The following is a 21,407-nucleotide window of genomic DNA, read 5'->3' on the forward strand; positions in this document are numbered from 1 at the left end:
GTATGCTCTTTGCAGAAAGATTTGGGTACAAGGCATATAAGGCATTCTTTAAAATGTTTTTGTGTTATAAAAACTTTGGGTGGTTTTGGATTTAAAATTCCATTTAAATCTATAGAAACCTATCTTAGCTCACTAGCTCCACAGATTGTTTCCTATACTAAACTTTTTTTCTTTTAGCACTTAAGTGTTTGAGTGAGGGAAAGAAAGGCCAGACAAAAACCTGAAGCTGGTGCTACAGGATAACTTCCCAGCCTCTTTCTTCAGCCTGGAGCCAGTTCTCTCTCTCTCTCCATCGAAGTGTCAGTCTAAAAGTTAAGAATTTTCCATTACCTCCCCTCCTTTCTCCTGGCCATCTGCAAACAGTTTATTTTTCAAGAAAAAAAAAAGGTTGAAATGGATGCTGTGTTGAAAGAGCTGCACCTAAAATCTAATGCCCCCTCCAAGATGACGCTCGTGAGTTTACAGTCATGCATGGGGCGGGGGGGTGGGGGTAAGGAGGTTGGGGGTGCCGTAGGAAGGAGGGTTTGTGTGTGTGTGTGTGTGTGTGTGTGTGTGTGTGTGTGTGTGTGTGTGTGTGAGAGAGAGAGAGAGAGAGAGAGAGAGAGAGAGAGAGAGAGAGAGAGCTCCCAACAGAACGCAAGGGTACATCATCAAAATTAAGGGCTCTCCGAAAATGAAAGATTGATGGTAGGTAACGGGGATATTGAAAAATAGCCGCTTCTATTCAGTTCCCACAGTTAAAATGTCCTTTTGCTTATTAGCTCCAATTAGTTTCCATGGTAACCGACCAACCCCTTGTAAAACCCCCTCCTCAGAGCTGCGCTCATCTTTGTCTAGACTGAACCCAGGGCCCTTCTCCCTTCGCAGATGGCAGTGTGGCTGAAACTCTACTTCCATCGCTAGCTGTCCCCCTCCTTGCACCCCAGGGGCGCACGCACACGCGCACACGCTCACTTTATGGTGCTCATAATGGGGTGGGGGGGGACCAGGGCAGCCTGGGGAGGGATCCAGTCCCCAACCTGGGCTGCCCGCATCTGCTGCTACACTAATGTTTCCCCCTCTCGGTTATTGTTTCTCCCGGGCTCGCTCCATTATCAGCTGTTTGCTGCTAGTAATTTCTTTTCAGAGCAGCCAATACAGTATAATAAAAAGCTCATTAAACAGGAACACCTATCAGCCTCCTCAGAAAGCCTGGGCCGGCTCCTTTTTGTTGCAGGACCATTAAAGTGAAAAAAGAAAAACCACTTGTTTGTCATGCTTGGAAAAAAGAGAACAAAGCCCCCATGAAGGGCTACCAAGCTAGGGGGGCTAACATGAAGATTTAATGCACTTAAGAAACTATGGTTCTTTCCCCCCACCGAGGGCTGCCAGTTGGCCAGGAATCCCAACTTGAGCACAGTAAACAAATGATCCGCCAGTCTGAGGAGAGCTTACCACACCAGACAGTGGGAGGGAGGTAACTGGAATCGACAGCATCAAGGCCGGGCCCTGTCACACAGAAGGAAGGGCTGGTGGGTGAGCCTGAGCCTATGGTCCCCAGCGCTGAACAGGCCAAAGTTGAAGGGGAGGGAGTGGGGACTTAAGTCAATGTTTTAAACTGTGAGAACGTGGCAAGCCATAGGCTCTCATAATTTGTGCTGACTTTACATCTCTGGACCCAGCTCAATTTCATTACAGTAATATTTTGAGGTAAACCATCCACTGCTTAGGAAGAATTGAAAAGGTGCCAGCAGTGTGGAAGCCAGAATGTCTTTTGTGCTGGGAGTGTTAAATATTAGCATGTTGTGGAGGAATGGAAGCTGACTTTTCTCATAGAAAGAGGGATCTGGAAGAGCGCAAGGTGCGAGATGTGAAATTAGAGGACTAGGATTCAAATTCTGATTCTTTTAAGTACTGGATAAGTTTTGGCCATCCTCTTACCTTCCTGGGCCTCAGTTTCCTTATATGTGAAGTGAGGATATGAGATACTTAGAGAGGTAATAGATTCCCCCTTCTTGGAGGTCTTAAGCACAAGATAGGAGAGCAGTTGACACATGTGTTGATACTGGGAATATCTTTGAAAAATGAATTAGAATAGATGGATATTAAGAGACCTTTCAGTTCTCAAAATCTGGAATTTGGGTGACCTGGAAGGTCACTACTAATCACTACTAGCTTCAAACCTACAATTTAATGGACACCCAAATCTTCTGTACCTGTGGTATGATTCAGAAAAAAAAAATGAAAGTACTCTCCAGTCAAGACTAATGAAAGAGATGTGCTGATTTCCACTGGTACACGGATTTAAAGAAGTAGATATTTTATAAAAATATTCTGACTGACTGAGCTCCTTCTGACAGGGTGTGGGAATCTGTAAAGTTCCATGTAAAGATCCATTTTTTTCCTTCAATGCTTATATTCCTGGCAGCTGCACAATTGATTGCCTTTGTATCTGTCTAAAGACAAATGATATCTATATTCCCATGGCACTGGAAACATGTATAAAATCACCCCTATTGCCACCACATCATAAAACAGCTGTAGGTATATAATAAATCTCACAATGCGGAGTCCCTGAGCCCTTCAATTTTGCTGTCCTATATAGTTTCAAGAAGTCCTTTCCCATTCTTTTTTCAAATAAACTTGCTTTCCTCCCTGAAACAGAAACAAGCATGATCCCAAGGGAGAGGGGAAAATAACCTTTCAATTACGGTAATTTGTGATATGATCATGGTCCATGGCTCAGACTCCTATGTGTTGGATGCTAGTGGCAACATCCTTTACAGATATTCTTTTGAAAAAGTGTTACAGAACACAGTGAAAAGAGTTGCATGGTTACATTTCTCAAAAAGTCAAATGGATTTTTATGTCCACTGTGAAAATCAGATATAAGACAATCAGAAACAAAAAAAATCAAGAAGATTACAGACTGACTGACCTGGTACTAATCAGACAAAGAGTCTTAATCAAAAACAATATCTTTTATCTCTTCCTATATCTATTCTGCATTAATGGAAACCTGCTTCTGTTTTCCTGGAGGGGAGTGTGGAGTAGAGTAGAAAGTGAAGGGTGCTGAGTAAGAAGAAAGTGTGGATTTAGACAATATACATATATGCTCATGTCAGTCCCAACTGGGAAGCCAAAGAATAAAATCTGTGAGTAAATTCGGTGCCCTGAATTTGTATTTCCAAGACTAGATAAACATCCTGGGCGGGGGGGGAGTTAAAAAAAATTATCTGACTGTAGGTATTGTGCTTGTTAAGAAATTAGAAAATATTTTTAGTGTTAGAAGTTAGATTGAAGGTCTATAGAGATTATAGATATTCCAACCTATTCACTTTACAAATGAGTAAAATGAATACTAAAGAGGACAAGAAAACTACAAATGATATTCTGATCTTTTCTCTAATGTTATAGTTTTAATATATTGTATTGCTTGGGGCATTAAGTGGCACAGTGAATAGAGTTCTAGACCTAGAGGAAAGGAGACCTGGATTCAAATTTGACTTCAGAAATGAAGTAGTTATGTGAACCTGGGCTGGTCACTTATCTTTTGTTTGCCTTAATCCACTGGAGAAGGAATGATGAAGCATTCCCGTATCTTTGCCAAGAAAACCCCAAATGAGGTCATGGAGGACTGAACAAGACTAAATACCTGAACAACAATAATTTCAATAATGGTAATAATATTAGCATCTTCCTTACAGTTTTGTTGTGAGGATCAAATGAGATAATATTTGTAAAGCATAATTCCTATAATACAGTCCTACAAAAATATTATTTTCATTATCTTTAAAAATCTCTCAAACAACAGCAAAATGAAAATTAACTAGAAAGGGAAGCTTGTGAATTGCAGATGGCCTCTTAAATTGTCTGTAAGAGAAATGAAGTTATGTGGGAACAAAATATTAACACATAGAAAACAAGGTAGCAAATATCTCTTTGCATTCCACTTTCACACATAAATGAACTTAGAACAAGATGATTGTTAAGAAAGTACTAATCATGGTCAATGATCATTAGAATAATCAAGTACAACCAAGGGAAACTTCCTTACTTGGAAATATTTCTTTAAAAAATGAGATAAGGCCCAAGGGATGAGTTATCCAACTTCCTCAAATGTAAGGTCATCAAATTTATTTCTGTCTTTTAGAAAGTACGATTTGGGATTCTGGATGAACTCACCTGGATACGTGTTATACGAACTGCAAGGGACATTTTGTTCTGATACTGAATAGGAATACATAAGACCAAATGGTTTTAGTCTTACAGTCAGAAAGGATTCTAGAGGCCATTTGTCCAATTCTCTTGATTTATAGATTAGGCAATTTTAGCCCATCTCTAACTCTCTTCATAGCTCAACTCAAATCTTATCTTTTTAAGGAGGCCTTCCTATGATAATTAGTATCCCTCTCTTATGTCCTTTTAAATTAGTTTCAAAATTTATTTTGTATTTACTTATATGTGTTCATGCTGCTCTCACTCCTTCAAATAGAATGAAAGTTAATTGAGGGCAGGGATTTGTTATTTTGTCTTTGCATCCCCAATATCATGTGTGTGGTGTCTGCAAAATGGGAGGCAATTAATTGAGACTTGTTGAATTAATTCTTGAAGGTTACACACATTGATTAAATGGTAGTTGGAAATACATCTAAATAATTTGCCCAATACTCAAGCCTGCCATTTGGGCAGAGCTTCATAACAATTAAAACTTAATGGAAAGGGTCGAAGTACCTTCTATGATCTAATAGCTAGGGGGCCAGTTTGAAGAACTTTATTCAGCTTATCTGATATTCCTTGAAAAATGAAAAGTTCCACCTGGACTCAGCCAAGTAGTAGAAATAAAAGATATAAGACTGAAAAAAAGTGTTCACTGGGTAAAATAACAGTAATAGAAAAGAAATACAATACAATGAGTGAAAGTGAAAATGGATCCAACCTGTTGAAAACAGTGCTGCCTGGTGGGGATTCCTTGTTATCATTGTTTGATAGTGAAGAGATACTCCTTCCTCTGATGGATTATCAGTCTTATAGAACTTTTAAGATGCTTTCCCTCAAAATCTCATTGAATGGAGAACTGCAAGGGACCTCATCCTTCATCTAATCTAAAATATTTTTGCAGATAAGGATACTGATGCCCACATTAAATGACTTGCCCAGTCACAAAACAGTGAAGTCAAATTTTGAAGCCAGGATCTCTTTCTCAAAATCCAATCCTCCTTCTATGACACAATGCTGCCATTTGTGAAGGTAATTTCTGAAAACATTTTGCTATTGCTACATTCTTAAAAATTAATGAACTTGGTGACCAAGTTCAGTTTGATTAATTGAGGGATATATCATGATGACTAAGGTAACAGGAATTGTCTGTCCTTTGCCATACTGAAGAAGAGAATGTGCTTCCAGTTCAAAGTATTTTTGTAACATTTTCTGGGAAGCAGATGGAAAACAGCTGGATGCTCATACCTTTTGGTATCACAGTCTTCTTAAGAAACCAGAGCCCACAGCTGTTCATAAAAAAGTTCACTTCCCTGAATAAAATAAATATAATTTACACTTTAAATGCACAAAAGTTTTTGTTGACTTCTTTAGTAGCTTGGTCCACATCTATGTACTAAATAAAAGCTTAGATTTTCTTTTAGGAAAAACCTCAAATCAACATCATTAGTTTATCATTATACTTTCTCTTAAATCCCTTCATACTAGAATATGTAAAGAAACAGTAAACTAGAAAACTTTGGGTCTTTCCCCTCCTCCCTTGATGGTAATAAAACAGTTTGCTTGTTATTTTGATGGCCCTGCTTTCTATTTGAATTAGTTAAATTTCCCAATATGACTATTGAAATAGCAGTCATAATATTTTTGCAGTTGCTTTTAAAGAGAGATCATTTGGTCTGTATTACCCAACAAACTCCTTTCTTAAAAATAAGACACCCAGAGCTGGGGTTAACTCTTTCTTATGCTAAACAGACCTTGCTAGTTTCACTTAACAAAAGCTTTGGTTCCCAAGTGTAAATATGTTGGACTGTGAAGTCAAAAGAGCTCTGTGGGCCATTTCCTTCGTGCTTTGCATCATAGCTATCTCTAGATAATGATTTAATTGCAGCTACTTCCATCAATTACAATATCAAAGAAAACCTTAAGGGTCCTGCAAAATGGTCAATACTTTTTACTTGTGCTAGAAACTAACTAAGGTGAAACTTAAAAGTCAACAATAAGGACAAAAAGTTTAAGCAGAATGTTGTCAACTTTTCCATTTTTTTTTTACTTTAGAATTGAACAATTTATTTCAATTTCTACTACTAGACTTGCCTTTAGGGAACATCCTTCTGTGGGATGGGTAGATGTGACATTATTAAAAAAAATCATCTCTGATTTTATCTTCTTAAACTTTCCTTTTCTTCTTCTAGCCCTAAAACAATGGTGCTCTCCCTACTTAATTAGTCCTTCCTGTACTGCCCTAGTTCCACAATGACTATTAATGAACATTTTAGAATGGCACTGCCTCTTACAGCTTAACTCCAGTCTAACAAATCCTACCCAGCTTTATATGGGATTACAGGAGTTTTCAGAATTACTGGGGTGAGCTCCAGGGTGTTGGATGTCTATTTCCATTCTTAAAATGAGAGAATAGAGGAAACCATTGGAAAGCACTCCTGGAGATTGATCAGGAATGAGAATCTGGCTCCCTGAAGTTTTTCAGGGTCCTTAATTCCTTTTGGTTCTGAATAGAACTAAATAGGACCTTCAGCTCTGGAGGTGCATAATAACCATTAAATAACAACAAAATTGTAAAAATATACCTACCTACCTACCACCTGTGGACACTCACTCTCTCTGGTCTTGATGCTGAAGTCTAACCTATTCCTTCAAATCTCTTCATATTTATGGCATAATAGCCATGTGTGTTTAATTTTTAAAATATAGGTAAACACCCCCTTGGTAATCATTAAATACCATTTTCAATCAATCATTTCCAACTCTTTTAATTAAGCTCAGGGGAATCTAAAAGGACACTACATTTCTTGCTCAGGACAACACCACTGAGTTTTTTGATGTTATTTGAACCAGAAATGAGTTATAATCCCCCAAAGATGTTTGATAACAGTTTAAACTACTGTGAACTCAATTATGGGATTAGAAATTAGATTTAAAGGCAGCCAAAGGGTAAATTTAAGGACTTTAAACAACCTTTTTAAATGATGTCTTTAATTTTTCCCAGATCACTTAAAAATGAATGGGCTAAGAATTCTAAAAAAAAAAAAAAAGTAATTTACTATGGTGTCTTCCATATTTATTATACTGCTTTTCAATCTATTTAGCAAATTGAGACTGATTACTGGTTTTGCTGGGAAAAAAAACAACAATGCTTAGCATACCTTTTTGTCTGTTGCATAGAAAAAAAGAAACTTTCATCTCCATCAATTCTGAATTCCATCTTTTTTTTTTTACAAAAAAAATATTTCTGAATAAGGAACTTCAATGGGCTTTGTTATTTTGACCAAAGTGTCTTAGCAGCCCCTGGCCAATGGGTGTTGGAACAAGTCAGGTGTTTTGTTTTTAAAGCAAACAAATCCTAAAGTTGAATTCCCAGGAATTTTATTTCTGGAGAAAAGTTTCTATGGGGCCCCTGGCAGGAGAAGTTGCCATGTGTCACAGATCGACAGCTATCAAAGTATCCAATTAGTTTAGAGTTAAAATGACTGTTTTTTAACCTTTCAAATGATTGAGTTATCATATATCCATATGACTGAGTTTTCAGTCATATACCTCGGATTTCAATGCCTCTGAAAATGATATTTTTTTTATTTTTTTTTTTTGTAAGGCAAATGGGGTTAAATGGCTTGTCCAAGGCCACACAGCTAGGTAATTATTAAGTGTCTGAGACCAGATTTGAACCCAGGTAATCCTGAATCCAGGGCTGGTGCTTTATCCACTTCGCCACCTAGCTGCCCCTGAAAATGATATTTTCAAAAGGAATAAACTGAGTTTGTTATTATCTTTTATTGAATAGATATTGTCTGTACTTGAAACATCAGACCCTAGACTAAAATTCAAAGATCCTCTTGCTTTAGATGGTAGCCTGAAAGTATTGGTCAATAAAAAGAATCCCTTTTCACAATATCTATAAAGACAAAATCCCATGTTAAAGAACTCAGTGGGATTCTAATTTAAAGACAATTATTATAATATATTCTAGTTTAAATGGAAGACAATTATAAAATATTGAAGAGGTAAATCTTATTTTATGTTACTCATCTATAAGTACTCTGTTCCTGTCAAATTGGACTACTTAAGGTTTCCTATTCATTGAATGGTCATTTCTGCCAAAGTGGTATTCCATGTTTGGAATATATTAACTCGTTACCCTTGCCTCTTATAAATCAGAGCTTTAAAAAAACCCCACTTATATACCTTATATAGAAGTTGTTTTCTAATTCTCTCACTTGTTATATCTCCCACTTTCTTGAAATTACTTTGTATCTACTATGCTCTCAGCAGTTCAGAGATCTTGTTCAGCCCAAGGAGACCTGATATGGACAATGCCATCCACATCCAGAGAAAAACAACAACGAAAGCACAGAATTGGAATGTATTCTATGTCCTCCATTTTAAAACCTCTCTTAAGTTTTTTCTTCCCATATTATGGTTTTCTTTCTTTTCCCTTAGTCCTATATAAAGATGTTAAACACAAAAGTACATGTACAACTTTTGCCATATTTTATTACCTAATGGAGGGGAGTGGGGAGGGAGGGCAGAAAAATTTGTAACATAAATTGCAAGTGGATGAAAGTTGAAAAGCTTCCATAATGTGTAATTAGAGAAATGAAATAACATATCAATTAAAAAAGAAAAAAGAAATTACTTTGTGTACAAGTACTATTTCCTCAGTAAAATGTAAGCTCTTTGAGGGCAAATGTTGCTATTTTTTTAATCTTTGTGTCCCCAGAATGTAATACAGCTTCTGATATGTCGTAAAATATAAATGAATTTTGCAATTATATATACATTTTATAATTTATATAATATATAAATGAATTTTAATATGTTTACATTAGCTTTGCCCCTTACCTTGGTCTACAGTTTCTTCAACTGTAAAATGAGGAGGATGTACTAGATGGTTTCTAAGGTCCTTTATCCTAAATCTGATTCTATGGATTAGCAGATATCCAAAGAGTGGGACAGACCTCAGATCATATCCATGTCATCTAAAAAACCTATATGTTTAGTGGAACCACCCCAACATATTACAGTTACAAGAAGGGAAGGTCCTCTCCTGGAGTCAATTTATTTTAGAAGCAATTTTATACAATTTTCTTATTTGACTTTTCAATGGAGAAAAGAAACAGAGATTTTGATAAATACAGGTACTAGGAAAAGTACAAGATAGTGAGGAAAGATTTTCTAAAGTACTATAAAAAAGCATACTTAAGTACTGTTAAAGCATAGTATTCTGGATCTTTTTAATGTGGGAGCATATACTCTATCCAAGAAATCAAAGAAGTGCACAGTCATTTTAGACAACTATCTTAAAAGTGTGAATAAGCTTCACTTATCTGGGAAATTCTCTTATGTGGAACCCTTCATTTTGTGATGATGACAGATTACCACAAAAATTAGTCCAGGAGAGATAGGAAATGTTTTGCTGATTATGTGAAACCTGAAATGGTAAGTCATTCAATGACATTTATCTCTTCTGTTATGCCATGTTTTGATGTATCGTAGGATTGGTACAGTGGGAAGAATACTGAATTTGAAGTGAGAGGAACTAAGTTGGAATAACTTTGCAACTACTTACTACCTTGTGTTACACAGAAAATGATTTCAAATTTCTGTATTTCAGTTCCTTATCTGTAAAATGAGGGAATTTGATAAGATGAGCTCAAGTTCTAGCTAAATTTGTAATTCTAAGATGATCTATTTTACTCCACAAGAGTCTTCTCACTCATGATATATTGGTAACCTGGGATCCTGAATGTTTTCCTATAGCCTAAAGCTTTGGCAGGTTCTGCCAAACTGAAAAACCTTTGAGTATAGATGCTGTCTCTAACATGAGAATACTATTCCTCATGTCCCAGTCGCTAGTCCCACCAATGCCCTAAAAGTAACTTGTCTCTATTTTGGGGCACATTTAGCTTTCTTAGTAGAATGTAAAGTCTTTGAAGGCAGGAATTGTTTTGATTTTGTTATATTCCTTGTGTCTAGAACTTAGCCTGACATTTATCAGGTACATAATAAATGACTTATTGATTTATTGATTTAGTTGATATAGGCCAGAGCCAAATGGTTTACTATAAGAAGACCAGCTAAGTAAGTCAGTCAATAATTTATGTACTTAGAATTTTGGTCAGCAATGAGGATAAAATAGTGAGACAAAGGATAATTAATTCCTGCTCACAATTTAATGGGAAAGATAACACACAAACAAGTATGTACAAAGAAAATACACTCAGGATAAATTGGAGATTGTCTAGAGGGAAGTACCAATATTAAAGGGAATTGGAAAAGAGTTTTTATAGAGAGTGGGACTTTCAGTTGAGACTTGAAAGAAGCCTAGAAAGACAGAAGGTGGAAATGAAAGTGGAAAAAATTGGGGGGACAATTATTGAAAAATAAAAAGCTATCTTGTGCTGGGGAAATCAAGAAGTGCATTAGCAAGGTCAGAATCACTGCATCACAGAATGCATGGGGGTAAGATGCAAAAAATATCAGAAAAGTAAGGGGAAAGAGAAAGGTATTGAAGGATTTTGAAAGTCAAAGGAACATTTGACATTTGATCTTGTGGGTGTCAGGAAACCATTAGAATTTGTTTGGATTGGAGGTGACATGGTTAAACATGTACTTCAGGAAGATCAGTTTGACAACTGAGTGGAGGATAAGGTAGAGAGACCAACTAGTAGGCTATTAAAATGAGGGGAACAAAAGGGAACCAGCAGCATCTAGCTCCTTTGGTGCCAGTCACATGAGTAAGGGGGACTGTGCTAAGTCACCAACCTCATCTTCTCCTCTAGAATCTGGCCAGATATGAATCAGGATGACTAAGGATGGTCCTGGGTTTGAGGCAATCAGAGTTAAGTGACTTGCCCATGGTCACAAGCTATTAAGTGTCAAGTGCCTGAGTCCAGATTCAAATTCCTCTCCTCCTGATTCCAAGGCCTGGGCTCTAACTACCCTAGGTAACTAGATGGAATATTAGGTAGAGCATGGCCTTGAAGTCAGGAGGATCTGAGTTCAAAGCTGACCTCAGACACTTTCTAGATGTGTGACTTTGGACAATTCACTCAACCCTGATTGCCTTACATCCAGGACCATCTCCAGTCATCCCAATTGTGTCACTGAACCCAGATGACATCATCTTCCTGATCATGGTCTTCTTTGAAAATGAAGGAAAAATATTAATTAAAAATGCCATGCAAATAGAGATCAAGTGTTGCCCAGGGTTACTGTCTGAGACCAGATTTGATTTGAACTCATACTTTCCAGACTCCAGACCTAGTGCTCTCTACACAGGGCCACTCATTCCAAGGCATGATGTGATAAGGGTTTGTAGAGATGATTAGCACTATTAATTGATGAACTGTTTGGTCATGACATTCTATGAAATATAGATGAGATGTTCTCAGTAAAATTTGAAATATTTCAAGAAATAGATGGTTAATTTGAAGCTAAAGTGACTTTGAAGTCCTGTGAATTTCTTTACAGGAGAAGTGGATAAAATAATCTGAGCATTTGGATTTGGACACATAAGCAATTATCTCCTTTTGTCTAGGATAATCCAAAGACACATCTATCTTGAGTTCTCAACTTCTTTCCAAATATAAAGTTGGGTGGAGCCAACTAAGCAGAGAATGGAGAAAACCCTGTGGGCTGAACAGAGGGAGGATCCAAGCACATCTAAGGTGGTGTATTCAGTTCTAAATACTACATTTAGGGAGGACATTGACAAACTAGAACATGTATATCTGAAGATATACATGGTGAGAATTCTCAAGACAATGCCATATAATGATACTGAAGAAACTAGAGACTTTAGTTTGGAGAAGAGAAAATTTTAGGGTGAATGTGGTGGCTATTTAGAAATACTTTAGGGGCTATCAGTAGAGCAGTTAGAACTATTTCACTTGTCACTAGAAGGGAGAATTAAGATAAGTGGGTAGAAGTATTGGTAAGGTAGCTTTTGACTTCATATAAAGAAAAACTTTCTACCAAAGTCATCCAAAATAAAAGGAAGTACATTGGATCATTGATCTAGCACAGGAAGAGATATTAGGAGTGCCATCCCCTCATATTATAGATTCAGAAACGTTAGATTACTTAAGTTCTTAGATGTAATAGGTAACTAAATCAGAATTTGAACTCAAGTCTGAGACCTCTAGTTTTTAATTCTTTCCATTATACTGTGAAGTAAAGAAACTCAGCATGTTGAGCAATGAATAAAAATATAGACTCCTTCATTTCTATTGCAAAATCTGTGTAACTGACATTATGTTAGCTATCTCATCAGATTTCAATAAAATTTTAGTCAATCAAATGGTGTATTGGGTAGATTGTTGGTCTTGAAATCAGTAGAAACCTTATTTCTAATCGTGTCTTAGATGCTTAGTGGATGCGTGATCTTCAGGAAGACATTTGACTTTTGTCTATGTGTTTATAAAAACTGGACGAATAATATCATCTACCAAAATGAGAACATGTTTAATTTGCCTGGAAAACTTTGAAGTCTAATATACATGCCAACTATTGTTGTTACTATTACTTTCACTGTTAATAATCTGTATTCACAAGTATTCCAAGGAATTAAAAACATTACCTTTGCCCAGAGGGAACTCACAGTGTAGTTTCAGATATGAAGCAATTAGAGATAATGGTGAATGTATTACAATTAAATATATAATTAAGTATGGTACTGATTTTTTTATTTTGAGGTTGAGAATTATGGTCAAAATCTATGAGGGCTGAAATAATTAATAAAAATATGATTATTCTAACAGGTGGAGAAGGAGAAAATGGAATACTCTAGGTGAGAGGAAAAATAGGGTGGAACACCTAAGAGTGAATATGACAAAAATTTTTTTTTGCAAAAGTGAGGAGACTGTTCTGATTACAGAAATGTCTTTGGGAATAAGTGAGAAATAAAATTGAATAGCTATGATTAGACAGCATGTATATGGTCTTGAAAGTTAGAGTTGATGCTTTATGCAATAGGGAATTAAAAGCACTGATGGTTATTTAACCAGGGAGTGACATGATATAGCTAATATTTAAGGAAAATCAGTATATCTCAAATTATAGCCATACTGTATCAATGGTTAAGGCTGGGGCAGAGAGATTTGAAATCCAGGAGGTTAGTTGGGAGATCATTGCAGTAAGGTCATTATAGTAATCTAGTAATTTAATGAGATGATGGTCTGAACTAGGATGTTGACATGAGAATGGAGATGAAAGAGATGTGAAGGAATTCTCTATTGAATCCATAGGAATGACTGAGAGGGATGAGTCAGAGATGGATGGCATAATGAAAAAATACATTGAATCTGAAATCAGAAAACCAGAATTGTTATGGTAGTTCTACCTAGATAGGAACAACAGATAATTCATATCTCTCTGAGTCTCAATTACTTCATCATAAAATTAGGGATTTGGGATAGATGTTTTGTGGGGTCCATAACTGTAATAAGCTTCTGTTTCTATGAATCTAAGATTTTGATCTCAATACTGCCACTAAGTTATGGAATCTTGAGCAGATTCACTTGACCTCCTGAGTCTAGTTTATATAAAAGGAGGTGGTTGTTCTATAAAGACCCTTTCAGTCTTAAACATATGTGATAGATAGGAGAATAGGGAAGGGGGAACTATGATTTAGTTTTTTTGGACATGTTAAGTTTGAGATGATGAGACTTTCAAGTGGAAATGTGCAGGGGACTCCAGGGATAAGTCAGTTCTCTGTTGACCTACAGGCAAAAAAAAAAATTAAAGTTGAGGGTGTTCTTATATCCAGTAGGTTTGGTTAAGGAAATATTGCATACTTATTTGGTAGATGGCATTTTCTCCCTCAAATCTGGATTGCATAAATCCTGAGTACAACTTATAATCACCATTGATTTTAGGGTAAATCTATATATCATTTTCCTTTCAAAGAGATCTTATTTTAGAAGTATGATGTATTCTGAACAATAATTCTTTCATACATGTGCTTTAAGCATTTTAATTAATGCAAATAAATATATGATCATGGGGCTTCTGATAAAATTACATTTATTGTAAGATGTGAATTCTTCAGAACTTAACTCTTGAAGAAGTCAACATTAGAGTGACTTTCTAAATATCCACTGAATCGTCTATGTTTTTACTCCCACCAAAGCACTCCTTTCACTATTATGTTGTATTAAATGCTATGCCAAGTCACAACTGAGCATTATTATAATTGTAAAATAATAAAGAGATATCTCTGTTAACCATGAATAACTCTATGCACCATTTGTCACTCTTATACAGTAAACAGAAACACTGGTTTGAGCTCCTTTTCTGGCCCTTCTTAAAGTGACATGCTATTGTATATTCTCTATCTATTCAGAGCTCATGGCCCGAATTTTCCTACCATTGTCCTGGTGGTCCTATTATAAATTCCCCATCTTTGAATTCTATAACCTTTGCCCTTTTATTTGGCTTGGGCCAAAATGCCACCTAATTAACGTACCAGAGAAAATGGGAGTATATGAAGCTACATAACTCTTTTCTTTTTCCTTTTGTCTGTGATGGTTGTCATTAGAATTTATTTTTCAAAATTTTTAAATCCATTCCAAATATCATGGGTTTAAATTTTCTAATGGAAAAATAGCTTTTGAAGTTTGGAAATTAGAATGCTACATTAATTCCATAAAATTCAAAATTTTTTATACATTACTGGATTTGTTCAAAGATGTTTTATTTTAAGAAAAAAAGTCAATTGACTTTACCTATCATTATTTCGTATTCTCTGTTCTATTATTGCATATTATTCTAAACTCATCCGCTCTTTGAAAAATCAACTTTCTTAAGAATACATAAGCTTTCTCTTCTTTTTTGATCCATGGATGTAGTCATCTGGAAATGATATGGAGTGACGTCACAAATCCAGGATTGTAATTTTAATGTGGGATCAAAGAATGGAAGGGATAAAATGGGGGAGTAAGGAAACTATGTTTAACCTTTAGGCAAAGACAGCTAGCCTCACATGGGGAAAACAGCAAGAAAACAGAGTGGAAAAAAAAACGAATAAAGAATGAGAGCTTAAGGTTACATCCTTGGATGTTTGCTCTGGCACTAAGTTCCTTATGAAGATGTGTCTAAAAGAAAGGCCAGTTGGCTTACCTTGAAGTTTAACCAGTCTAATATTACAGGCACCACTTTTATTATTGATGGCGAAAAAAGAGGTGGAAAAGCAATGATCCAGTGATAACATTGACTCCTGATAGTATTGAAAAAGTCTTTGTAATTTAGGGTTCAGTTGTGCTAAATATAGAGGAAGGCTATTCAAAGATAGTGAATCTAGGGCCAGAGGTCATAAGCAAGGACAATAGAAGCTGGAATTTGGAGGACTTCATAGTCTATTGAAGAATTCCTCAACCACTCACAGAATTAGAAAATTGCCTGGTTACTAGGGACATCTAAAAATAGGCCCCTGAAGATTAGGTGAATACTTTAAGTCTGTATTAACCTGTTATATTTTGTTAAGGGCTTTCAGAGCCATTGCTTTATTTGTTCTTCAAAGCAATCTTGTGTGGTAGGTAGGACAAAAATTATTAACCCCATTTTACAGATGAGAAAGTAGATTCGGAGATTAGACAATTTACCCAAAATCAGATAGTGAGTGGCAATATTGAACTTATGCCAAGCCATCTGACTCCAGTGGAATCATCATTTTAGCAAGCAACATTGCCTTTATTAAAAGGGCTAAATTAGGTACTGTGAAAGGGTAGAAGTTGGACATGTTTAAAATAGATAAGCCGCAGAAACTATGAGAAATTACTTTTAGGGAAGTGGAAATATGAAAGACTGAGAGACAGACTGATACTTGTATCTTCTCAATGCCTAATATAGTACCTGATGAATTTTGTAATTAAGAGGGTTTTTAATAATTGATTAAGAAAGGAAGGAAGGAAGGAAGGAAGGAAGGAAGGAAGTGATAGTCTTACTACAAATCAACTGTTGAGTTGCTAAGCAGAGCAATGTGCTTTTATCTCAGGCTACAGTAACTCATTTCCTATCCCTAAGTTACAACAGGAGATTAAAGGAAGTATTGGTTGAACTATAAGGTCTTTTGTAGGAGAGAAATGCCAATGACTTTCTCATCCTAGTCATGAATCAAGCCTAAAAATGGCTTTTGTTTTCTTTTTATGTGTCTTCTAGGTATAGTTCAAAGCAGTCAGAACTTATTTATTTATCTATCTATCTATTTATCTATTTGTTTGTTTGTTTGTTTATTTATTTATTTATTTTAGTTTTTTTGCAAGGCAATGGGGTTAAGTGGCTTGCCCAAGGCCACACAGTTGGTGATTATTAAGTGTCTGAGGCTGGATTTGAACTCAGGTACTCCTGACTCCAGGGCTGGTGCTCTATCCATTGTGCAACCTAGCTGTCCCCAGAATTTATTTTTACCCTTATCATCATATAGTTTTTTTTTTTAACACTTCCTTCATATCTAAAAACTTTAACTTTTGGTTGTATAAGTCCTATATTTAGCTACAAAATAGTCCCAAAAAGTAAAAAAGAAAAACGTTCTACAAATAATGTTTCCTTTTTAGAAGGTGAAGAAAAATGACATCATTATTTCTCTATAGATCCACAGGAATTAGGAATTAGGAGTCATTCCTGATGGTTTCCATCTCTGGGGATACTGATTTTTATAATACTTTGATGAAAAAATTTCTTTGCTCTTTACCTGTAGGACTTTAAGACAGAAAGGAAAAAAGAATTAATAAATTTCTTGATGAGGGTGAAAGAGTATAAAAATTGGTTTGAAGTTTTAACTTAAAAAAAAGACTAAACTAAGATCTGGCAACTGGTCCCATCATTTCCTCACAAATAGAGGGAGAAGAAATGGAAGCAGTGTCAGATTTCATATTATTGGGCTCAAAGATCATTACAGATGAGGACCAGCTAGGTGGCACAGTGGACACAGCACTATTCTGGACAACTTTAGTTCAAATATGGGCTCAGACACTTGCTAGCTGTGTGACCCTGGGCAAGTCAACTATCCTTGATTGCCTCCCAAAACAAAACAAAAAAAAAAGATAATTGCAGCTTGTGAATACAGTCATGAAGTTAAAAGACACTCATTCCTTGGTAGGAAAGTTATGGCAAATTTGGACAACATACTAAAAAACAGATGACTTTGCTAGCAAAGATCTGTATAGTCAAAACTATGGATTTTCCAGTAGCAATGTATGGTTGCAAGCATTTGATTTTAAGGAAAGCTGAGTGCTACATGAACAATGCTTTTGAATTGTTTTATTATAGAATACTTTGAAAGCTCTTCTACATACAGCAAGGAGGTCAAATCAATCTGTTGTTAAAGAAATTAAGATTATTCACTTAAAGGTCAAATACTGAAATTAAAGCTTAAATTCTTTGGTCTCATGATGAGAATATGGGACTCAATGGAAAAAGCATTGATGTTGGGAAAAATTAAAGACATACAAAGAAGGAAATGGTGGAAGCTGAGATAGACAGTATCATTGAAGCAATGAGCATGAGCTCAGATAGACTTTGGGAGATAGTGGAGGACAGAAGGGACCTAGAGTGCTATGGTCCATAGGATCATTAAGTCAGGCACTACTGAATGATCGAGCAAAAGCAACAACAAATTGACTTTTTCATTTATTTTTTTTGCAAGGCAAATGGGGTTAAGTGGCTTGCCCAAGGCTACACAGCTAGGTAATTATTGTCTCAGACCAGATTTGAACCCAGGAACTCCTGACTCCAGAGCCGTTGCTTTATCCACCATGCCACCTAGCTGCCCCCTTGACTTTTTTTTTATTTTGACCACCCTGTGAGCACTTACCTTGTGTGAGTTCTCCATGAAAAAGTCTTCTAGGTAAATATGTGCTTGGCATTTGGTCTATGTAGCCTGCCCCATCATATTTGCAATGTGCAGTAGAGTACAAATGCTTGGCAGTTCATCTTGAGAGAAGACCTCAAGGTCCCACACCATATCTTGTCAGGAAATCTTCAAAATCTTCTTAAGACAATTCAAATGGTAGTGGTTCAATTTTCTGGCTTGATTTTGGTACATTGTCCAGGTTTTAGAGGCATACAACAAAGAAATCAGTCTACCCTGTAGACCTTCAGTTGGTATGCAGCTTAACACCACTTCTCTTCCACACTTCCTTTCAGAGCCTCCCAAATGCTGAGCTAGCTCTGACAATGTGTGTGTCAATCTCATCATCTATGTGAACATCCCTGGAAAGTACACTGCCAAGGTAAGTGAACTTATCATCATGCAAGTGAATAGCATTCAAAATTTCTTCATTTGCTATTTAACCCATAGTTCCACATATTTCGAGGCTAGTTGATGGAGGAGAACTTGTGTTTTCTTGGTCTTGATTGTCAGGTCAAAATGAGCACAAGCAGAGATTCAGTCCACACTTTGTGGCAATTCAATCTCAGAGGCTGTATTAGGTGCAGAATCATATAGGAATGAAAAATAATAATCAATTTTTTATTCACTTTATTGCTAGCTTATAACCTTTTCCAGTTAAATAGTTCATGATGAGTACTTTTTAGCATGGTATTTTCCATGGACAAAAGTAGCAGTGAAGATAAAAGGGAGTGACTCATAGAGAATATGAATTGGTTATAGCATGTTATAAACAAAATTATACAGAAGAAGTGAGTGTAGGCTGTCACCACAGAAATGTATAATTTTGAAAAAATCGATCAACTTGCCAGGTATATGTGAAAACTAAGTGATAACTGATGGATATCTTGTATGTTCTGTTGGAAGATTCAGAATATCAAGAATGTTCTAGGAAGTACCACAATACAGTGGTAAACTCCCTCTTAAGCATGTCCTCTCTTCAGTTTTTCAGAGGGTGTCTTAATATTCCCTTCTCCTTTACTCTTACCATGAGTTTGGCAGGGTGATCCAGCTTTTCCAAAGTATCACCTTAGATTTGAAAAATTAATAGCAAAAATTTGTAACATTAAACAACTGGCTATTTGGAGGAGAAAGGCTGGATTCATCCTGGTATGTGTACATAGATATGACCTAAAAAGACTTCTTTTGTATTGTGAGTGAACCAAAAAAACCCATGAAAAAGCTTAAAAATCATATATCCTAGACACCATAGATATAATCAGAGACCATACACTTGGTCTGTCAGAAGGAGCAAGGTGCCACATGATCTCTTCATTCAGTTCTTGAAACAATTGTCTACTATGTTATTAAATTGAAATGAATTATAGGAAAATAAATTTTAAAAGACTTTTGATCTGAAAATACCTCAGTTTCACTTTTTAAATGTTATTTCTTTTAATTTAAATGTGTTTTAATCAGAACAGACTTTGGGAAACTACTTACTGGGAAACTGAAATTCTTTTCATGAATTTCTCCAAGTTCCTTGATTCTGCATCAGAAACGAAAATTGGGAGTCTAGAAATTTGAAGAGGAGAAAAGAAAAAGATAACTCTGACAGTCCAGAAAGTTTGAAAAAAATTCACCTAATAAATAATCAAAGAGCATGTTGTATGCTAAAACAAAGCTTTGCTAATTTGTCTTTTAATTTTTAATTATCTCCAGGTTTTTTATGTATCTGATGAACTGAGTAGTAGATAAAAATTCTAGAATGCTTTATCTTCTATAGAGAAAGTTTCTATTAAGAACTGCTGTGAATGTGATCATTTTAAAGTGTCATTCATTAAGGAGAACACTGAATGGGAGTTTTTTCCCAAAATTCCTCTTTTTTCCTTTTGTCCATGAGTCTCTGGAAGTGATAGAGTATCTAATTCAGTAAGGTGAACACTGAATGGGAGTTTTCTCCAAAATTCCTCTTTTTCTTTTGTCCATGAGTCTCTGAAAAATGAAAAATATAGCAAAATGGCAAAAAAGAATAGGCAGTAAGACTGCTCCATCATCCTAAAGTTATTTTAATTCCAAAATTTATGTTCAAAAAACAAAAACTAAAAACACCCTACACCACACAACCAACCTCACAAAGGGAACAAAAGACAGGCCTAAGCTGGGCCTTTGCACCAAAAGCATTTCAATGCTGCGGAAACATTTCATTTTCTAGTGATTTCAAGGTCTGTACATCCCCTGCTGTTTGTAGCCTTTATTAAAAAAGAGAAAAAAGAAGAAGAAAGAAAAGGAGAAACCCTACATGACAAGAACATGAGACCCTGAGGGTGGTTCATTTCAATTTTGAAGCTTTTCTTCACTTTTCCAGGGACACTTATGTCAATGTCTTAATAAAGGAAGGAAAGCAGTTTCTATGCCTGAAAGCATGTGCTTCAGCCCAGAAAATCATCCATGGAAGAAGTAGTGAAAGCACAACATAATCTGTGTGCTGGAAGGGCTAGTTAAGTGAGGTCTCCATGACTTAATGGGCAGAGGTTGCAATGTTATTCCCATTTAAGGCTAGAAAGGAAAAATCTATGAGGAGAGGTTAGGTTCCCTCCCTTCCTCATCCCCCCCCCCCAATAAATTTTGTCTTCACCTCATAGTATATTGGAAAAAAATTCCATCCACCCACAATTATTATCCTCTGTTTTTATAATGTTAAACTAAATAATCATATACTATAAACTGAAAGGACATTTTTATAACTTGAGAACTATTTTATACTGATGGAAGAACTACTATTTAAGGCATTATATTTCAGTTCATATTTCTAACTTTTGTCATTCATACATTTATAGAATAAAGTTATAATCAACAAAAGATTTTATATTAATAATTCTAAATATTCTAAAAATTAGAGGAAAGTAGAAAAATTAATTTCAAAAACAAAATGTTTTCATGCCATATCACAGAATCTCACAGTTGGCAGGGATCTCTAAACTGTAGGAAAAAGAACTCTCAATTCAGAGTCAGAGGACTTGAATTTAAAACCTGACTTCTACTTTTGTACTTGAGTTATCTGGGAAAATCACCCAACCTCTCTGGGCTTATCCAGGTCTCATCTATAAATTGACTTGAATGACTTATCCACTGATGACCCTTCCAGCTTTAAGTATGTTTTCTTCTATAATATTCTCAACAAGTTATTAGATTTCTCAAAGAAGTCCATGCTTGATTAAAGAACTATAAAATTTTCCATAATAATGATTAAACCTTTTCATGTCCTACAACTTGTAAATTAAACCTAAAAAATACATTGGAATTATTTCCAATGTATTTCCAAAAAAGAATATTTTGAATGTATTTCCAAAAAAGAATTATTTCTTTT

At 35.7% G+C, this 21,407-nt stretch overlaps 1 long non-coding RNA gene across 3 annotated transcripts in view; it reads left to right on the plus strand.

Moving 5' to 3' along the window:
• Nucleotides 1-341: 341 nt before the first annotated feature.
• Nucleotides 342-21,407, plus strand: part of LOC141497258 (uncharacterized) — a 60,874-nt gene continuing 39,808 nt past the window's right edge. Inside the window, exons 1-2 of one of the 3 annotated variants that reach the window (XR_012471265.1) lie at nt 342-453; nt 18,355-18,440. This is a non-coding gene — a long non-coding RNA (uncharacterized LOC141497258). Of the gene's footprint in view, nt 454-618; nt 688-14,982; nt 15,652-18,354; nt 18,441-21,407 lie in introns of those variants that run through there. The other 2 variants (XR_012471267.1, XR_012471266.1) reach the window with 2 other exon arrangements.

This window comes from Macrotis lagotis, chromosome X (genome assembly GCF_037893015.1).
Source record: "Macrotis lagotis isolate mMagLag1 chromosome X, bilby.v1.9.chrom.fasta, whole genome shotgun sequence".
Lineage (NCBI taxonomy): Eukaryota > Metazoa > Chordata > Mammalia > Peramelemorphia > Peramelidae > Macrotis > Macrotis lagotis.